Source organism: Tamandua tetradactyla, chromosome 1 (assembly GCF_023851605.1).
Source record: "Tamandua tetradactyla isolate mTamTet1 chromosome 1, mTamTet1.pri, whole genome shotgun sequence".
NCBI lineage: Eukaryota > Metazoa > Chordata > Mammalia > Pilosa > Myrmecophagidae > Tamandua > Tamandua tetradactyla.
The window spans coordinates 135,033,320-135,053,205 of NC_135327.1; the positions used below are offsets into that span (position 1 = coordinate 135,033,320).

Consider the following 19,886-nt stretch of genomic DNA (forward strand, 5'->3'; position numbering starts at 1 on the left):
TAAGGGAATAAGGAGTTAAAATTTAAAAAGTATAGAGTTTCTACTTAAGGTGATGGAAAAGCTTTGGTAATGGATGGTGGTGATAGTACCCTAACATTGTGAAGGTAATTAATACCACTGGATTATATATTTGAATGTGGTTGAAAGGGAACGTTTTAGGTTGTATATATGTTACTAGAATAATTTTTTTAAAAAAATCCATGGAACTGTACAACACAGTTAGTGAACCCTAAGCTAAACCACGGACTAAAGTTAATAGTACAATTATAGAAAGTGTTTTCATAATGTCAACAAAGATATTACACCAATGCAAGGCAATAATAATAATAGTGTGGTATATGGGAATCCTGCATCTTATGCATGATTTTTCCATAAACATACAACTTCTCTAATAAAACAAATATATAAAATGTCACCACATATGCACACATAAAATGGTTGTTTCAAATGGTCACAATGGTACCAGAGACTACTAGGTTTATTGCCTGTCCATTGACATACACAAGTGTACATACACGTAGACACATAAATACATATACAGGCATATACCTGTATATGCACAGGCTGGTAATTTTGAGCATGACCATTTTGGGGGGGGGGGGGGACATAAACTGTCTCCCAGTTAAATAAATTGATCATTTAATATCTATGATTTGCTCAGTCCTAATTCTTTCTTCTGAAGCTTACAAAGGTTAGGGAAAAATTGCCCAGTAGTGCTACAGTTTTTATCCTGTACTTATGTGGGCCTAGAAAGTAAGCTGGGGTTTTACTCTTGGGTAAGAATAGTCATTAGTCACTTCAACACCTGATTTTTCATATGCTCCTGACAATTCCCCAAGATATATGTGCTCTGCTATTTAAGATTTATGGTTATGCCTATGAATCATCTGTATATATAATTCAAAAACTGGCATTTGCCCTTGTGCTATACCACTACTATTTTCCCATTCTATCGATGTCCATATCTTTTTTTAAGCTATAGTATGTTTGTTCTAAAATAAGTAATGTAAGTGTTCACTAGCCAAATGTTTCTAATTTACTTAAAACTTTATTTCTTTAATTAGGTGAAGAAGCATTTATTATCTCACAGAAATAAACATGTTTTCAGAGTGCTAGTCCTTTGTACAGGTTTTCAATTGTTTGTTTGATGTTTAGGTGACCAGAAGAGATTTGGTTTCTAGAGAAGGCCCAAAATTTTAAACTGGGAAGTTATGGTGCTTTGGAGTCCTATGTACCCCAGAAAAATATTTTCTTAAACTGAATCCATTCCTATAGGTGTGAATCCCTTGTAAGTAGGAACTTTTGATGAGGTTGCTTCAGTAAAAGTGTGGCCCACCTCAATGAAAACGAGTCTTAATCCTATTCCTGGAGTTCTTTATAAGGGAATGAAATTCAGACAAGGAAAGAGAAAGTCACAGAGGGAGCAGCCATAAGCCAAGCATCAACAGAATCCAAGAGAGAAGGGAAGAGACTAGGAGATGCCGCATGTACCTTACCATGTGACAAGCTAAGGACCAAGGATTTCCAGTAACCATCTCCAGAATGCCACAGTCTATGGGGTGCAGCATTGCCTTTATGATGAATGGTTTAGACTTTCCTAAACTCAAAACCATGACTTAATAAATTCCCATTGTTTAACCTGATCCATTTTGTGATATTTGTTTGAGCAGCCAAGGAAACTGAAATAGAGGCCACCCTGGAAACAAAAGTTTTTTTGGTTTGAATGGCTGCCTGACATCTAGGTCAATAAGCTTTGTTTCATAGGCCTAGCTTGCTTCTAAGAATCAAGGCCAAATGTAGGGAAAAAAATTATTGGTATCTGAACTGAAACATAAAAGCAAGTTGGTTTTATACACTAAATATAAAGTAGATAGCCAGCTACAGGAAGTAAATGAAAATATAAGAAGACAGATTTTATCCTTTAAGCTGGTAAAACAGTGCCAAATTTAACCAACAGAGAGTCATGCTCCAGATTATTTTTTACCTATGACTCTAGTGCTTAAAGGATGAAATCTCTATTTTATCCTGTCATAAATTATCTCTCAGAATCCATATTCAACTGTTTTCCCAAATTCACACAGTGCTCTCCCATACATCAAATTTCTCATTGTCTCCCAGGAAAAAATCTATAACTTTATAAAATTCTGTTTTCTCGGATTTTCCCCCATTTTTCTTTTTAAAAAAAAAAAGCTTCTTAAACTTCTTTCAAAACCAAACTAAATATACTTTATCTCCTTAAATGCTTTACCTATTTTTCCAGACAGAGTAACTGAGTCTCTCTGCTGTTACCCTTCATACTTTGTATCATCTTACTTGGGTCTTATCATCTTGTTTGTGTGTGTTTACATATATTTACTGCTCATTAGACTTCAGAAGAATCTAAAATCTAATGACTCTTATGAAGACACACTTGCATGTGTGGAGTTCACAAACTAAAATGCCTACAAGAGGCAGGCAAATAATGGGGTTGGGTTTTTGAAAAACTACATGAGTTATTGATGAATGATAACCCACTCAAAAAGTCAGTGGGAGAGTTGGGGATTGTGAATCGCTGGGGAGTCCATGCTGCATTTTATAGAGGTTAGTGGCTGCTCACTTTAGCCAGCTGTTGGTTAGTAGGAATGGTAGACAATATTGCCATAGACTCCAGTTTATCAAGAGAAGCTTGGAATATGGAATCTTTGTGCAATTTTTCATTTCATGAATATCACCAACTAATGCCTCCCAAAATACTCATTTTGTGGACTAAAAAATGTATTTGAACTGGGTGGCAAGGATAGCTCAGTGGTAGAATTCTAGCTTGCCATGCAGGGGAGACCCGGGTTCTATTCCTGGAGCCTGCACTTGCCAAAAAAAAAAAAAAAAAAAAGAGGATTTGAACTGAAATTTAGCCATTGAATGTTGAAGCTAATTAAGGCTGGTTCTAGGTCCTCTTCTCACTATATATTTTTTCTTCCAATCAAATCTAACCTATTTTTCCTATTTCTGAGTTATCTATATAACTTATTATATATCTATAATATATAATAAGTTGCCTTGATGATGAATGATTTGAACTTTTCTAAACTCAAAACCATGAGTTAATAAAAACATATTATATATAATAATATATAATAAATTATATATTGCAATTTATTTCTTGTTTGAGACCCAAACATCCAACTGTCAACTTGACATCTCCTCTTGGAATACTAGTCATGTAGCACATATTTATATATTCAAAACCGTACTTATGACTAAGCATATTCCCTCTTCCAGTGTAGCACATTTCAACATGTATAACTGTCTATCTAGTTATACAAAGTACTAACTAGCATTTTATCCTTGACCGTTTCTCTTTTTTCTTTCACCACCTCATCTAAGCCAAATTTTCGCTACTGAGTCTAGCCCCTCAATTCCAGCCCCTTCTTTGCCTCCCACCATCATGACTTGACCCCAACAACCATCATCTCTCCCGTGAACTTCCCCCCACAAACCCCCCAATAGTCTCAAAAATGCAGCTAAGTGATATTCTCAAAATATGAGTCAGGTAATAGCTCTACATTACTTAAGCTCCTTCATTGTTGTCACATTGCTTTGTAAGAGAGAGAGGGAACAACTATAGAACTAATAGTCCTACCTAGTTTTGAAATCTCCCAACCTTTATGTTATCATTGTGTACTACATTATTTCTTGCTCTCTTGGTTCTAGCTGGTTGTCCTTTTGTCTTCAGTTCTTCAATCACAGGGATTTTTACATGCTTTTTATTATTCTCTTTCCCTTGTTAATGCTAATTAATCTCAATTCTACCTCAAGACTGCCAAACACCTCAGTTTGTAGCACTAATCACAATGTGGCATGAGTTATAATTTTTAAGTGATAATCGGAATATCTGTTTCCCCATACAAATTCTGTTCCATGATGGCAGGGATCATTTATCTATTTATCTTATTGTATCCCTCCAAATTAACATTGTGCCAAGCAGGAGGTGATTAATAAATATTTGTTGAAAAAATGAATGTTAATAAGTGAATAATATAAAAAATATTATTTAATTAATTTTGAAAGTGGATGGATGAATGGATAGTTAAGGTTGGAGAAGTCCTTAAAAGCCACACTTATCTAATATCACAATAAGGGTATTCTATTGTGAAAGAGGAGATAAAATTGTTTAAGATCTTACTGTATACCTCAATTTATACATTGAACAATATTCTAACAGCAAATACTTATTAAAGAATATGTTACATGCACATTAATTTTTTATGTTTATTAATGTAGACATAAATATTTCATCTCAGAAACATGGAAAGTACCTAAGAAAAGTGCTTTGCCAAACTCATCAGTGATGGAAAACAGATAGTTTCTTTTGGTGTTACAGACATTGGTAAGAAAATATAACCTTTCTCTCAGGGAGGAGCTTCTGTTTTTACTGACAAATAGATTTTAGCTAAAGTTTCACTACATTATTCTATTGTAGACTAATCATTACTCTTTTGCGCTTAACTCTGAAGAAAAATGAGATTTCACTGAATGAGACTTTAATCTGAAAATACAAAAATTCTTGTATAACAATAAAAGTTCCCTACCAAAAGAGAGAAAGTAAAATTTTTAACTACAAAAGACGAGGGAGAATATAAAAATATTTTGAGACTCTAGCAGGAGATTACATAATGTATTAGTCTCATTGCTTTCAGCATTTAGTTAGAAAATTTTTTGTTTTCTCAGGAAGATATTCAAGTGATACTAATTCATATACTCCTAACCAACAAGTTTTGCTGAAAACTACATTTTAGATATATTTTTAAATTTTCATATATATGTGTGTATATATACAAGATATATATTTACAGAGGAAGTCTTAACATTTGGGGAAACATAATTTTACTTGGAAATTTTTAACCATTTATCACTTTTTTGAAAAGGAAACTCACTTTTCCAGCAAGCGTTTATTATTGCCTCTTCACTGCCATTTCATGACTAGATGTTTCATGTACGATGAAGTTTGTTGCAGAAAAATTAATTAAGTATGGCACTTCCCACATTACCATAACCTTGAAAGTTTTCTCTATGCTTCTTCCTGCCCCATGGGAGGAAGTAATGAAATGAAATTTTACATTCATTTTCCATTTGTTTTTCTTTACATATTTATCCACTAAAACATATTGCTTATTTTTTCCTATTATTAGCTTTTTTTTTTTTTTTTTTTTTTTTAGACAGAGAGAAGGAAGGAAGGAAGAAAGGGAAACATTTTTTAAACATTTTCTTGTTTTTATTGTATTCTGTTTCTCCGTTTTTTGTTACATGGGCTGGGGCCGGGAATCGAACCGAGGTCCTCCGGCATAGCAGGCAAGCACTTTGCCCGCTGAGCCACCGCGGCCCGCCCCTATTATTAGCTTTTAAGCAACTATTTCTAACTTTTGGTGACTTAATTTTTCATTGAAATGTGTTTTTTTAATTGAAATATGTTTTAAAGATTCAGCCGTGTGTATATGTGAGATAGATGCCTGTCAATCATTTTTACTGCTGCATAGTATTTCATTGTAGGAATAGATTTTGTTATATTTATTCATTCTCTTATGATGGATATTTACGTATTTTTCCCTATTTAGCTTTTAAGAACAAGACTCATGAATAATTTCATTCTTCTAGTGCATGTGTGTGAGAATGCAGTTGATGGCTAATAGGGTATGTGTGTATAATTTCTCTAAGAAATGCAGGATGGCTGTTGGTTATCCCACTGCCTTTGGTTGTAAACATGTTGATTTTCAAGGCAACTGAAGGCCCAACAGATGCCAGCAGTGTGCCTTCCCATATGACAGGCGAACCCTGGATGACTACACTCATTCTTCAGTGAAGGTATCCTCTTGGCGATGCCTTAATTTGGACATTGCTATGGCCTTAGAATTGTAAATTGCAACTTAATATATCCCCATTGTTAAAAGCCAATATATTTATGGTATATTGCTTTCTGGCAGCTTGAGCATATTAAAACACCTGGAGTCCAAGAAAAAATGGTTAACAGGAAATAAATGAAAGACATCAAACCACACATTTTTGAATCACAGAGAATCGTAAGCAGGATAAAATAAAATAACTATCACATTTAACACATCTTAGTATAACTGCTGAAAATCAAAAGTAAAGTCAACATCCTGAGGGCATCCAGAGAATAAAGAAACATCACTTACAGAGGAGCATAGAAAAAAATGAGAGTAGACATTTCATTGCAAATAATATAAAGAATATCATTATAAATAATACAAGATAGAAGACATTATAGCAACACTTGTAAGGACTGAAAAAAAACTTGTCAACTCCATAACCAGTGAAAATATTGGCAGATATTGAAGGCAAAGCGAAGGCTTTTTCAGAGAAACACAACTTGGGACAATTTGTTGCCAGCAGATCTACCACAAAAAATGTTAAGTGAATTTTGTTAAAGAGAAGGAATCTGATACCAGATGTGTATTTGGATCTATACAAAGAAATGAAGATCACTGAGAATGGTAAAATGAGGCTAAATATCAAAAACATTTCTTTATTTTAAAAATTTTTTAAAAGATAACTGAATGTCTAAAGCAAAAATAATAAAATGTATTGTGGGGATTATGACATGTAGAAGTAAAATGCATGATAAGAATACCACAGGGATGAGAACCAGGAAATGAAATATAATGTTTAGCATTCTTATACCGTACAATTTATAGCAAAAGGGATACAGATTGTGCAACAGGACTGAATGTAAAAACTCAGAAATGGACAACACAATATTACCTAACTGTAATACAATTATGTTAAAACACTGAATGATGCGGAATGTGAGAATGATAGAGGGAGAAGGGCTGGGGGCACAAATGAAATTAGAAAGATAGACAATAAAGACTGAGATGGTATAATCTAGGAATACCTAGAGTGTATAATGATAGGGACTAAATATACAAAGTTAAAAAACATTTTTGCATGAGGAAGAACAAAGGAATGTCATTACTGCAGGGTGCTGAAAATAGGTGGTAATTAATATTTAAAAATTTTACCCTATGTGTGAGACTAGACTAAAGCAAAAAATGTTTATTTGGCAAAAATTTATATTTTGACTAGTGCATTTCCTAACATAACTTATGTAGACAGCTTAACTGAACACCATAAGTACATGGAACCCTGAGTAGGACATGAGATTTTGTTGGTTTGTCCAGAATGATGCCCTGATAAATCCCTTGAGTGATTTGAACAGTGAATAAAAAAGTATTTGCAAAGTCACCTCAGGGAGTGATGAGAAAGGGGGAAAATTCAACTTCCCCAACTTGAATTATTGATATTCTTGCAAGCAGTGCGGACAATCACAGCTATAGTCTGAGCCCCGAATCTTGAGGTTATTCATATGAAACAAAGGATAGGTCAAGCCTACTTAAAATTAGGCCTAAGAGTCACCCCCAAGAGAACCTCTTTTGCTACTCAGATGTGGCCTCTCTCTCCAGCCAATATGATGAGCAATCTCACCACCCTCCCCCTCTCTGCATGGGACATGACTCCCAGGGGTGTGGACCTTCCTGGCAATGTGGAACAGAAATCCTGGAATGAGCTGAGACCCAGCATCAGGGATTGAGAAAACCCCTAGAATGTGCTGAGACTCAGTATCATGGGATTGAGAAAACCTTCTCAACCAAAAGGGGGAAGAGTGAAATGAGACAAAATAAAATGTCAATGGCTGAGAAATTCCAAACAGAGTGGAGAGGTTATCCTGGAGGTTATTCTTATGCATTAAATAGATATCACCTTGTTAGTCAAGATGTAGTAGAGAGACTGGAGTGAACTGCCTGAAAATGTGGAGCTGTGTTCCAGTAGCCATGTTTCTTGAGGATGATTGTGTAATGATATAGCTTTCACAGTGTGACTGTGTGATTGTGAAAACCTTGTGTCTGATGCTCCTTTCATCTACTTTATCAACAGACAAGTAAAACATATGGAATAAAGATGAATAATAGGGAGAACAAATGTTAAAACAAATTTAGAGTGAAATGCTGGTGATCGGTGAGGAGGAGGGGTAGGAGTATGGTAAGTATGAAATTTTTTCTGTTTTCTTTTTATTTCTTTTTCTGAATAGATGCAAATGTTCCAAGAAATGATCATGATGATGAATATGCAACTATGTGATGATATTGTGAATTACTAATTATATATGTAGAATGGAATGATCAAAAGCTACGAATGTTTGTGTTTGATGTTTTTTGGCATTTAAAAAAATTTTTTTTAATTAATTACAAAAAAACCCAACCATATAAATAATTCAGTTAAGTGGAAATGATTTAAATACCCCAATTAAATTTAAGACTACTGAAAAAAAATACAGGAGGTTTTGCTCTATTAATTTTAAGCCTATTATAAAGCTATATTAATATGATAGGGTTCTACTGCTGACTAATATACAGAGACCAAAGGATTAGGATTAGACATACCCCAAAATTACAAAGAAATCATATATATTGCAGAGCTCACATTTCAGAAAATTAAGGACAGACTATTGAATAAATTGGGCTGGAATGGAAATTGAATTTCTACCTGACATATGCTCAAAACTCATTACAAATGGATCAAAGATTTAAATATGAAATACAACATAATTAAGATAACAATATGGGGAAATATCTCTATGAATTAAGGGTAAGAAAGTGAGGATTCAAATGGTAGCTCTTCAAAAAAAGTCTTAAGCAATATTAAAAATGCAACTACACTATATTTAATATTTTTTATTTGAATAAGAAGATCCACTTTATTAATAATCATGAAAATATAAATTAAACTCACAATATCATTTCACACTCATTGGCTTGCCAAAAAAGAAATAGAACCTCTGACAATTAAAAATGCCAGCAAGAATGTTGAACAATAGAAACTATTTTAACTAACTGGCAGAAATAGAGAATATTATAACCACTTCTAAGAGAAAAATCATGATACTTATAAAGCTAAACATATATGTAATTTTAAAAAGCCACTTAGTTCATTCCTATGCATATTCCTAAGGATCTATTTAAACATGTGGTACTGAAATCATGAACAAGAATATTCATAAGATCGTCAATTTAAATGAATTAGGGTGAAACAAATCCACATGGATGTATCTCTCAAGAGCATAACACTGAATATCCAAATGAAGTCACAGAACAAAATTGTTCTAGTTTACTACCTGCCAGAATGCAATATACCAAAAACAGAATGGCTTTTTAAATAGGAGAATTTAATAAGTTGCTAGCTTACAGTTCTAAGGCCAAGAAAATGCCCCAATTAAAACAAATCTATAGAAATGTCAAATCTAAGGCATCCAGGGAAAGATACCCTTCAAGAAGGCCGATGAAGTTCAAGGTTTCTCTCTGAAATGAAAAGGCACACAGCAAATACAGTCAGGGTTTCTCTCTTGGCTGGAAGGTCACATGGCAAACACAGCGTCATCTGCTAGCTTCCTCTCCAACTCCCCAGGAGTCATTTTCCTTCATCTCCAAAATCCACTGGCTCATGGACTCTCTGCTCCATGGTTCTGCGGCATTCTCTGTTGTGGCTCTCTCGTGGCTCTGTCATTCTTCTCTGCTCTCTGTGAATCTCTTGGCTTTTTCTCTTGTTCTCTGTTTCTGAAGCTTTCTCCAAAATACTTCTTCTTTTATAGAATTCTAGTAAAGTAATCATGACCCACCTGGAATGGGTGGAGACATGTCTCCACCTAATCCAGCCCAACAACCACTCTTGATTGGGTCACATCTCCCGGAGATGATCCCAGTTAAAATTTCAAACATACAGGACTGAATAAGGATTAGAAAATACAGCTGTCTTTACAAAATGGGATTAGGATTAAAACATGGCTTTTCTAGGGTACATGCATCCTTTCAAACCAGCACAAAAATCTACAGCATATTTATTTAAATATAGACTTCAAAGTCCAGCAAAAATGAATAATATATTGCTTGTTTATGGATGCATACAGATGTGGCAAAACTATGTTAGTAAAGGAATGATTAGCACAACTTCCAGTAAGTGTCTACCTCTTAGAGATAGGGAGAGGAAGTAATTGAAGTAGATACACATGGCTTCAAACATATTGATTATTCTATTTCTTAAATGTCATGGTAGGCAGATCATTCTCAAAAATTATATACTATACATTCATAAGTATAATTCAAGATCTTAAAATGTTAAGAAGTATTAGATATTTGTGAAGCTGTCTAATTCTCTCTGGTCAGCTCATGCGTTGTATCTTGTACAATAGATACATAAAGTCCCATTTAATATATTGTATATGTTGTTTGCAAGACTTAAGAAATTTGTAAATTAATTTGTAAGTTGTTACTGTTGTTTAATGGGGAAGATCTTAATATCTTTGGCAAAATTGGGACTCTTTAGAAAATAAGTGCTATTAATGTTAACAAATATTTCCATTAGCTTATGATGAAGACTTATGATCATCTTATGATGATTCATATAGACTTTAAAACTGTTTTCTCTATGTTCTAGATAGCATAAACCAGAAGGTATACACAAGTAATCTAGTTAGCAGTAATAAAAATTACAATAGAGGGTGGTGTGACAGTGGCTCAGTGGCAGAATTCTAGCCTACCATGCTGGGGACCTGGGTTTGATTCCCAGTGCCTGCCCATGTTTAAAAAAAATTATAATAGAAAAAGCTAGACATTCCCGAGTGCCTACTATGGGTCAGATACTTTTTTAAATGCAAGGAAAGCAGATACAAATACCTACTCTGATGTAACTTATACCGCAATGGGAAAAGACAATCACTAAACTAAACACATTTATCAAAAAGTATGTTTAAAAGTGTTAGGATGTACGCAGAAAATTGAATCAGGGAAAGGCATAGAAAGTGCAGAAATATGGGAAGATGAATTTTAGATAGGGTGATCAGAAAAAGGCATCACTAAGAAGGTAACAGTTGAGCAAAGACTTGAAACTGGTAAAGGTATGTGTCATAAGAAATCCTGGGGAAAGGGCATCCATCCTGAAGAAGGAAACAGAGTAAAAGTCGCTGAAGCTATAGCATGCTTGGTGTGTTTGAGAAATACCAAGAAGTTAAGAAGGACAAGCAGAGAGAACAGAATAGGAAGTAAATCATAGAGGGGGGGAGAGCACATAAAGAGTTACAGATTATGGCAAGAGGTCTTGTTTTTATTCTGAGATAGGATGTCATATGAGGGTTTTTAGTTAAGGATTGATGTAAACTGATTTAAATTATAACAGAATCATACTGTACATGGTGGAGTATAGACCGAAGTCGGGCAAGATAGCAGCAGGAGTCTTTCACAACAGTCCAGACTATGGTCAAAGTCACCATGAGGGTAGAAAAGACAGAATGCACTTAAAGAATTCATGTGGAATTTAGAGAATGAGAGGAGTCAAGGGAGACACCGATGTTTAGGGGCTGAAAAATAAATCACATTCTTCCACTCCAAGATGGAGAAGACTGCAGGCAGAGCATGTTTGCAGAGAAAGTTCATGAGTTCCCATTAATTTTCAGCATGAGATTTATATATGAGCCTGGGGTTCTGGGAAGAAGTACATGGTAGAGTTATAAATGTCAGAAAAATAAATAGTACTTAATGCCATTAAAGGAGTGAGAGTAGATAAAAAATTTTAAAGGGCCAATACCTGAAGTATGGAGTTTTCCAATATTATGAGGTCAGGAGAAAAGGAAAAACCAAGGAAGGAGAGTAAGGTAGTGTGGTTGGTGATTTGCGGGAAGGAGGGGGAAATCCGTAGTAAATTGTATCCTGAAAAAGCAGGATATATGTCAATAAAGAATGGATCATCAACTCTATCAAACATTCCTCATAGATAGAGTGAGATGTGGACCAAGAACCAACTATTGGATTTAGTAATACAGACGTGATCCTGAGAAGAGAAGTTTGGTAGTAGAGGAGTATGAGCTAAAGAGAAGTTTGGTAGTAGAGGAGTATGAGCTAAAGCTAATTTGAACGAGTCCACAGAACAAATTAGAGATGAATTAAAAACTGTAATTATAGACAATACCTAAGAGTTTTGATATTAAAACAAGAGAGAAATGAGATAGCTACTGCAGAGATAAGTGATCAAGAGATTTTGTTTTTTGTTTTCAAGGATAGTAGAAATCACAGTATGTTACATATGCCAGTGACAGTGATCAAGTACAGAGAAGGAGACTGCAGGAACTATGTCCTTGAGGGTTGGGAGAAAATGACTTCCTGCAAATCACTAGTGCACAAGTAGAGAAGCTGGCTCTCAAAGAAGCACTGGCTGTCCATCCATAGTAACAGAAGGGAAGGTTCAGTACATTATGCTCACTGATGGTAGATGTAGAGATGTGCTGGAGGGAGCTGGAGAAAGATCTCTGTTTGCTTCCATTTTCTCCATGATCTAGGAAAATGGGTATTAACTGACAGTAAAGATAGAGATAGTTAATTAGAAGTTTGAAGAAAGAAGAAGAGTATGAAATATTTTCTAGGAAAGAAGGGTGAATTGACTAGAAATGCTCAGTTGTTGATAGACATCTCTAAAGGTTCACTTGAAATTAGCAGTGATTAAGTCTAGGTGAGGATGGGGATTTATAGTAATAATCTTTTTCTCCTACCCAAGCTGATGCTTCATCATATACAGAGAATACAACAACAACAACAAAAGAGATTTTGAGGGAATGCAAGGGAGTTTGACTGTGGAATGTAAACTTGGGAAGGAGAGAAGTGAGGACCTGATCAAAATTTTGGAAAGCAAAACTTTGATAGGATCAATAGGTTGCATATTCCTTGTGTTTAAAGGATTATTGAGGTCAGTGCAGAAGGGAATGAAATCTGGAAAGACAGGAAATGGTTTTATCAGAGAGTGGGTGCTTGAATTTTGGGTGATGGCAGATTTTCAGTGATTGGTGATGACAGACCCTAGGAGATGAATATGATTGCTGATCCTTGGCTTAATGGTAATTTTTAAGTAATTGTGTTCAATCAAATCCATCAATTGCTTAGAGTAATATAGTTCATTTACTTATTGTGGTAGTTAGATTCAGTTATCAACTTGGCCAGGTGAAGGTACCTAGTTCTGTTGCTGTGGACATGAGCCAATGGTACATGAACCTCATTTGTTGCTCATTACATCTGCAGATGGCTAAGAGATGTGCCTGCTGTAATGAATGATGTTTGATTTAATTGGCTGGTGCTTTAATGAGAGCGCTTAAAGTAGCACAGCTGAGCAGCTCAGCATACCTCATCTCAGCACTCACAGCTCAGCCCAGGCCTTTGGAGATGAAATCACCCCAGGGAAAGTTGTTGGAACCCAGAGGCCTAGAGAGAAGGCCAGCATAGATCACCCTGTGCTTTCCCATGTAAGAAAGAACCTCAGTTGAAAGTTACCTGCCTTTCCTCTGAAGAACTAACGAAATAAATCCCCTTTTTTTTTTAAAAGCCAATCTATCTCTGGTGTGTTGCATTCCGGCAGCTAGCAAACTAGAACACTTACCATTTTGCTCAGTGTTTGGAGATAGTTTAATTGTTACATAAGTATTTTACTAGTGTTAAAATATTCAGCACTCTTTAACTTTACAAAACATTAAATATAAGTTGATGGTATAATGCTTTATTAGTTAGGATATGACTAACCTTCTACAGCACAAGAGACCCAAAATGGACGACTTAAAGAACAGGCAATTTCTTTCTCACAGAAAAATTGAGCTGCATCTTCTAGGCCAGGAGGAAGCTCTTCTGATTGTGGTCATTCAGGGACCCGGTTACCTTCTGGTTTGGTTTTCTAAAGCTGCCAGAATGCCAAATACCAGAAATGGATTGGCTTCTATAAAGGGGATTTATTACGCACATAATAAAATAAAGGGGATTTATTTATTGGTACAAGTTACAATTTTAAGCCCATGAAAATGTCCAAATGAAGACACCAATAAGAGGATACCTTCTCCGAGGAAATGCAGCATCTGGGTTTCTCTGTAATATGGGAAGGCACATGGTGACATCTGCTGGCCCTTTGCTCCTGGGTTTCATTTCTTTCAGCTCCTGATTCAGTGGTCTCCTTTCTGAGCTTTTGTCTGAATCCAAGCATCTCTAAACCTCTGCATCTTGGTATTCTAGTTTGCTAACTGCTGGAATGCAATACACCAGAAACAGAATGGCTTTTGAAAGAGGAAATGTATTAAGTTCCAATTTTACAGTTCTAAGGCCATGAAAATGTCCCAATTAAAGCAAGTCTATGAAAATCAAGAAAGGTTTCTCTCCCAACTGGAAAGGCACATGGCAAACATGGCAAAGTCTGCTAGCTTTATCTCTAGGCTTCTTGTTTCATAAACCTCCCCCAGGGGTGTTTTCCTTTTTCATCTCCAAAGGTCTCTGACTGTGTGGGTTCTCATGGCTCTGTCATGGCTTTCCAGATTTTTTCAAAATGCTTCCTCTTTGAAAGGATTCCAGTAAACTAATCAAGACCTACCTGGAATGGGCAGAGTCACATCTGCCTCTAATCAAAGGTTAATACCTGCAATTGGGTAAGTCACATCTCTGTGGAGACAATCCAATCAAGTTTCCAACCTACAGTACTGAATAGGGATACACACACACACACACACAACTAGCTGTCTCCACAAGATGGATTAGTATTAAAACACATCTTTCCTAGGGTACATAATCCTTTCAAACTGGCACACTTGATTTCATTTCTCTGCTCTCCATGCCGCTTTCTGAGCTTTCTTTCTCTGTGAACTTCTTTATGGACTCCAGTAAACTAGTTAAGACCCACCTTGAATGGGCAGGGTTACAACTTCATGTAAAGAATGTGATCAAAAGGTTTCACCCACAATTGGGTGTGCCACATCTCCATGAATACAACCTAATCAAAAGATCCCACCCTGCAATGGATCTGTCTCCACAAACTTGGATTAGGATTAAAAGGACATGGCTTTTCTGGTTACATAACAGATTCAAACCAGCATATCTTCCAAGTTCTTTTTTCTCCACCCTCCAGGGCAGAGTTCTTAGATTTTGTTTTTATGCCGTAGACCTCTTTGATAATCTGAGGAAGCTTATGAACCCTTTCTCAGAATGATGTTTACCAAATGCATAAAATGAAATGCATCAGATTAAAAAGGAAGCCAATTACATTAAAAACCATTATCAAAATATAAAAATATGCATTTCTTTATTACCACTTTAAATTACCAGATTCAGTGGTATGATTAAATAGCATAATTTTGAAGTTATTAGGAACTAACCAATAAGTTAAGACATTTCTAATAACTATGACATGATTTGAAAATATCTGCAGTTTCTATTTAATGACAAAGCCAAAGTTTCTATTAATACTACTGTAGTTTGTTATTTACATTGATGGTGGAAGAAAATCCTAGATTAATAAAAATAAAGGTACAATTTTTTTCACCAGCTAGGTTTCAGGAACACACTAAATTCTACTCAGTGATGGCCCCTGGCTTAAGAATCCTTCTCTAGAACATTGACGTTATCTTCATACTCAAAATCTGAGTGGAAGGGAGAACAGAATGCGAAGGTCTTAAAACTTAAGGCTAGGAGTCAGTACGTAGAACTTTCATTCCATTCCATTCAAGAAAAATCCATCACATGGCCACACCCAACTGCAAGAGAATCTAAGAAACAGAGGCTATCCAAGCACCAAGTGAGGAGAGAAGAGGAGAGGACAGAGTTAGATGAAAACCAGAAGACTGCACAAAGTCACATGTCCACTTTCCCTTGACCTTCCCTTTTGGGTGGTGTTTATTTTATTTTATTTTTTTTCTCTTTTAATGTCAGTTAATTCTCTTGCAAATATGTGCCTTCTGAGTAGTCTTAATCTATTAGAAAATCTTCTAATAGTAGTATTTTCAGAAGATGTTTCACTTCACATTGCAGTAATTATATGAAGACATTTGAGTGTCTATAATAAAAAAATGCTTTGCAGGTTATTTAGAAATAGAATAAGGCAAGTATCTTTTCTCTGGTATGCTGTATTGTTCTAGTAATCTATTTCCTTATATTTTATTAAATGATTTTTAAAATATGCGTGTCATTTTCCAAATTTGGCATTAACATATATGTTTTAAATTGTTTAAAATTTTTTATCTCAGATGGAGATATATATATAACTTTTACTTTTTTGCTTTTGATTCTAAGACAGTTGTTTTCTCTACCCAAATAGATTAGTAGATAAAATAATCCTACCACCCAAAACATGGCTATAAGCTCTCCTTCTATCATTACCTATGGAATTAATATGAATTTTGAGTTATGAAGACAGCTCTCAGCTTATTCTACTGTAATATCTCTGCTATGAGCAGTGAGACCAAAATAAATGTGCCTTCTGGAAGTTAGATTTTTTGAGGGGAAAATAGATTTTTTTGACTTTTTATCAGAACATTTTAACTTTATAAAATTAGATATCTGAATTTTATCTAACTTGTAATAACCTCAAATAAAAAGTTATAAAAATGATTTAAAAAAAGATGAGCTGCTGATAGCAGAGAATAGATTGCTGCCAGGAAAACAGTTACATAGGATTGATCTTTCAGAGGCCCATTCTGACTTAGTCCATGTCAGAGGTGTGTAAATCAATGTTTACTTTAATGGCTTTATAGCCTATCTTTATGAACAGTGGTCTTCTTACTTAATAGATAGTGATGAATGTTTTGTCCTGTATTTGTAAATAGCATGAATTTTCTTAGATCTATTTTGTCTTAATAATTATATCACAGTGTTGCCTCAATGTTTTTGACCTTTCGGGAAAGCACTCTGGAAATTTAATAAAAGCACTTTCTAAATAAAAAAAACTCCCCCCCATAAAAGTACATGTACATAAATAAACACAAATTTGTATAACATGTTTGGTTTTTTTAGGATATTTATTACTACTTAATGGATTTTCCAAGCACACCACTCACTGAGCTACAGGTGGATTCCATGATGGTAGGAGTTGATGAACCATCCATTCACTCAACCACATGATTATTCAGTTTCTAGAAACCTGGACACAAACCAGCAAGACTTCGAAAGAAAAAGCACAATCACTTAGCCGAAAAGGGTCCTTGGGATTTTTATTTTTCTCCCTCCTTTTTCCCTTCCTCCTCCCCTCTAAGAAACTTATGCAGGGATTTGGATGCTCATGATGGGAGAAGGGTAGGAGAGAGTTCCATCTCAGCAGTACCAAAGGGGAGTGCTGCAGACCCCACACACCAGATGCAACAAGAAGGCTCTGAGGCTCAGGACTGAGTACAGCCTTTTGGATAAATAAACAAATAAATAGATATAGATAGGTAGATGGATAAATATTTCTCAGACACCACCATGGGGTAGATTGGTGGTGGGTGGGGCTGACTGACCCAGGAATATTGAGCTGGAGGAGCCACCTTCCTGGGGCCTGGCCATAGCCACTTGCTACAGTGCTGCACACCAGCATATCTGCAAAGAGTCCCAGGCAGATAATGTTGAAGATGCAGCGGACCCACACCAGGTAGGTGGTGAAGGGCTTGGTGTTGTCAATGAAAGTGTGGATCTTCAGGGCCAGGAGAGTAGGTATGTAGGTCTTTTCTCCCTGCTCTGGAGCCACACCTCATACTTCAGCTCTGCATGGATGCCTAGCACAGCACCTCCCACCCCTTGCTGGGGTAGAGGTTGAGGGTCCTCTTCTGCTTCTGCGGCCCTGGCTGGCCCTTCAGCACTTACCATATGGTCTGGACAAGGGATGGAATGTCCAACTGGTGTCCTGGCATGTTCAGAAGAACTACTCAGGGTTCCAGCAACAGAGATGCCACCGGACCTACCTGCTTTGCAAGATAAGGGAAAGGCATGTTTGGTTGGTTCAGATGGGTGATGCCTTTCTGGTCCCAGGATGATGGGAGTGCATGACCATGCTCTCCAGCATCATGTTCCACCAGACTATGGACTGGAGGGCCATGAGGAGCAGCATGATCAGCATAATATAGGGGACATAGTGGTCAGGACTAGGATTGATGGTGTAAGGGAAGAACTCAATCAGTCATCCCCTGGGGCAGGAAGAGAGCAGTTGCTAGATAGGCTCCCTGCATGATGACCAACATGGAGGCATTGCTAACTAGCCAGATATCCTGGAGGCATGGCCCTCCTGGACACCATTGCTGTCTTCATCTGGAACACCTAGGCCAGTGCCAACAGTAGCTCTTTCTCATGGATGAATCTGTTGTGAGTGCAGCTGTATATTAGAGTGTACTCTTAATCTGGTGAGATCCTGCTATGCTTACATTCAACTTCTCCATCATGAACTGTGCAAACTTCTGGATCTCGTTGCCTTAGGAGTAGTTGTTTAAGGCTAAGAAGCCTGTACAGGTTGAAGCATACACTCTTGCCACAGACCTCCATGAAGAAGAGTGGGGCCTTGTAGGCCAGGCCAGGGAACTTCTGCAGGCTGTAGAAGAGGGGCACCTGTTCATTGTGGAAGATGTGCATGACGCTGTTAATGTTAAAGTGGTTGGCAATGAGCACAACATCAGACACAAACACTAGCTCACGCATGCAGCAGCTGACAGCTACAGAAAGTTGAAGTACTGAGTGTTGTGCTCCTCCACCATAGACAGGTCAAACAGGACAGGCTGGAAGCACTGCAAGCCCAGACTGGGCAGCATGACAGCGGTGTTGCTATGGAAGAGGATTAACTCTGCAGCTTCGTTGGCAGACCTGAGCCACTTGACATGGTAGATGCAGCCATATGTATGCTACCTTCCATCAGGATCTGCAGTGCCTTTGGGTAGTCAATCCTCAGCATTGGAAATGGTTCTGGGGCATGCCAGCTGAGGGCCACCTCCTCCTTCAGAGTGACTGCATACTTGCACAGCCACATATGCTTAAACAGAACTGCAGCCAGCACTGACACTGAGAGTTGCAGCCCACCAACACTGGGGGTTTTACCCATCCTTGTGGGCATTTGAGGACAGCAAAAGCCTTAGGACCACAACGCTGCCTGTGTTAGATAGAGTTCTCCAGAGAAACAGAAACAACAGAAAACACCCGCAAATATAAAATTTATAGAAGTGTCTCACATGACCGTGGGAACGCAGAGTACAAAATCTGCAGGGCAGGCCGTGAAGCCGACGATCCCAATGGAGGGTCTGGATGAACTCCACAGGAGAGGCTCACCGGCCAAAGTGGGAAGAGAGCCTTTCTCTTCTGAATCCTCCTTAAAAGGCTTCTAGTGATTAGATTGAGCATCACTCATTGCAGAAGACACTCCCCTTGGCTAATTACAAATGGAATCAGCTGTGGTTGTAGCTAATGTGATCATGATCTAATTCTATGAAATGTCCTCATTGCAATAGATAGCCCAGCACTTGCCCAACCAAACAGGCACCACCACTTGGCCAAGTTGAAACATGAAGCTGACCATGACACTGCCTCCATGAACATATCCAAACAGTAAAGCTGCTGAAAGACAATATGCCAGAAATAGATTGACTTTTACAAAGGGGATTTATTGGGTTACAAATTTATAGTTTTAAGCTATGGAAATATCCACATTAAGGCATCAAAGAAAGGCTGTCAGCATCTGGGACACCTTTGTCAGTTGAGAAGGCATGCAGTTGGTGTCTGCTTGTCCTTGCCCCAGGTTCATTGCTTTCCACTTCTGTTTTCAGTGGCTTTCTCTCTAAGTGTCTGGGTAGAGTAAGATGTCACTTACTTTCTCTGGGGAAAATACTGGGTTTTATCTCTTAACTTAGCATCTCTAAATATCAGTACCTTGATTTCACTTCTGCTCTCTGTATAAGCTCTCCAAGAATCTGTTAAAGGAGCATCAGACACAGGGTTTTCACAATCACACAGTCACATTGTGAAAGCTTTATCATTAAACAATCATCTTCAAGAAACATGGCTACTGGAACACAGCTCTATGTTTTCAGGCAGCTCCCT

At 36.9% G+C, this 19,886-nt stretch overlaps 1 pseudogene; it reads right to left on the reverse strand.

The window, feature by feature from the left end:
• Nucleotides 1-18,894, reverse strand: part of LOC143681385 (protein O-linked-mannose beta-1,4-N-acetylglucosaminyltransferase 2-like) — a 168,379-nt pseudogene extending 149,485 nt beyond the window's left edge.
• Between the last annotated feature and the right edge of the window lie 992 nt (nt 18,895-19,886).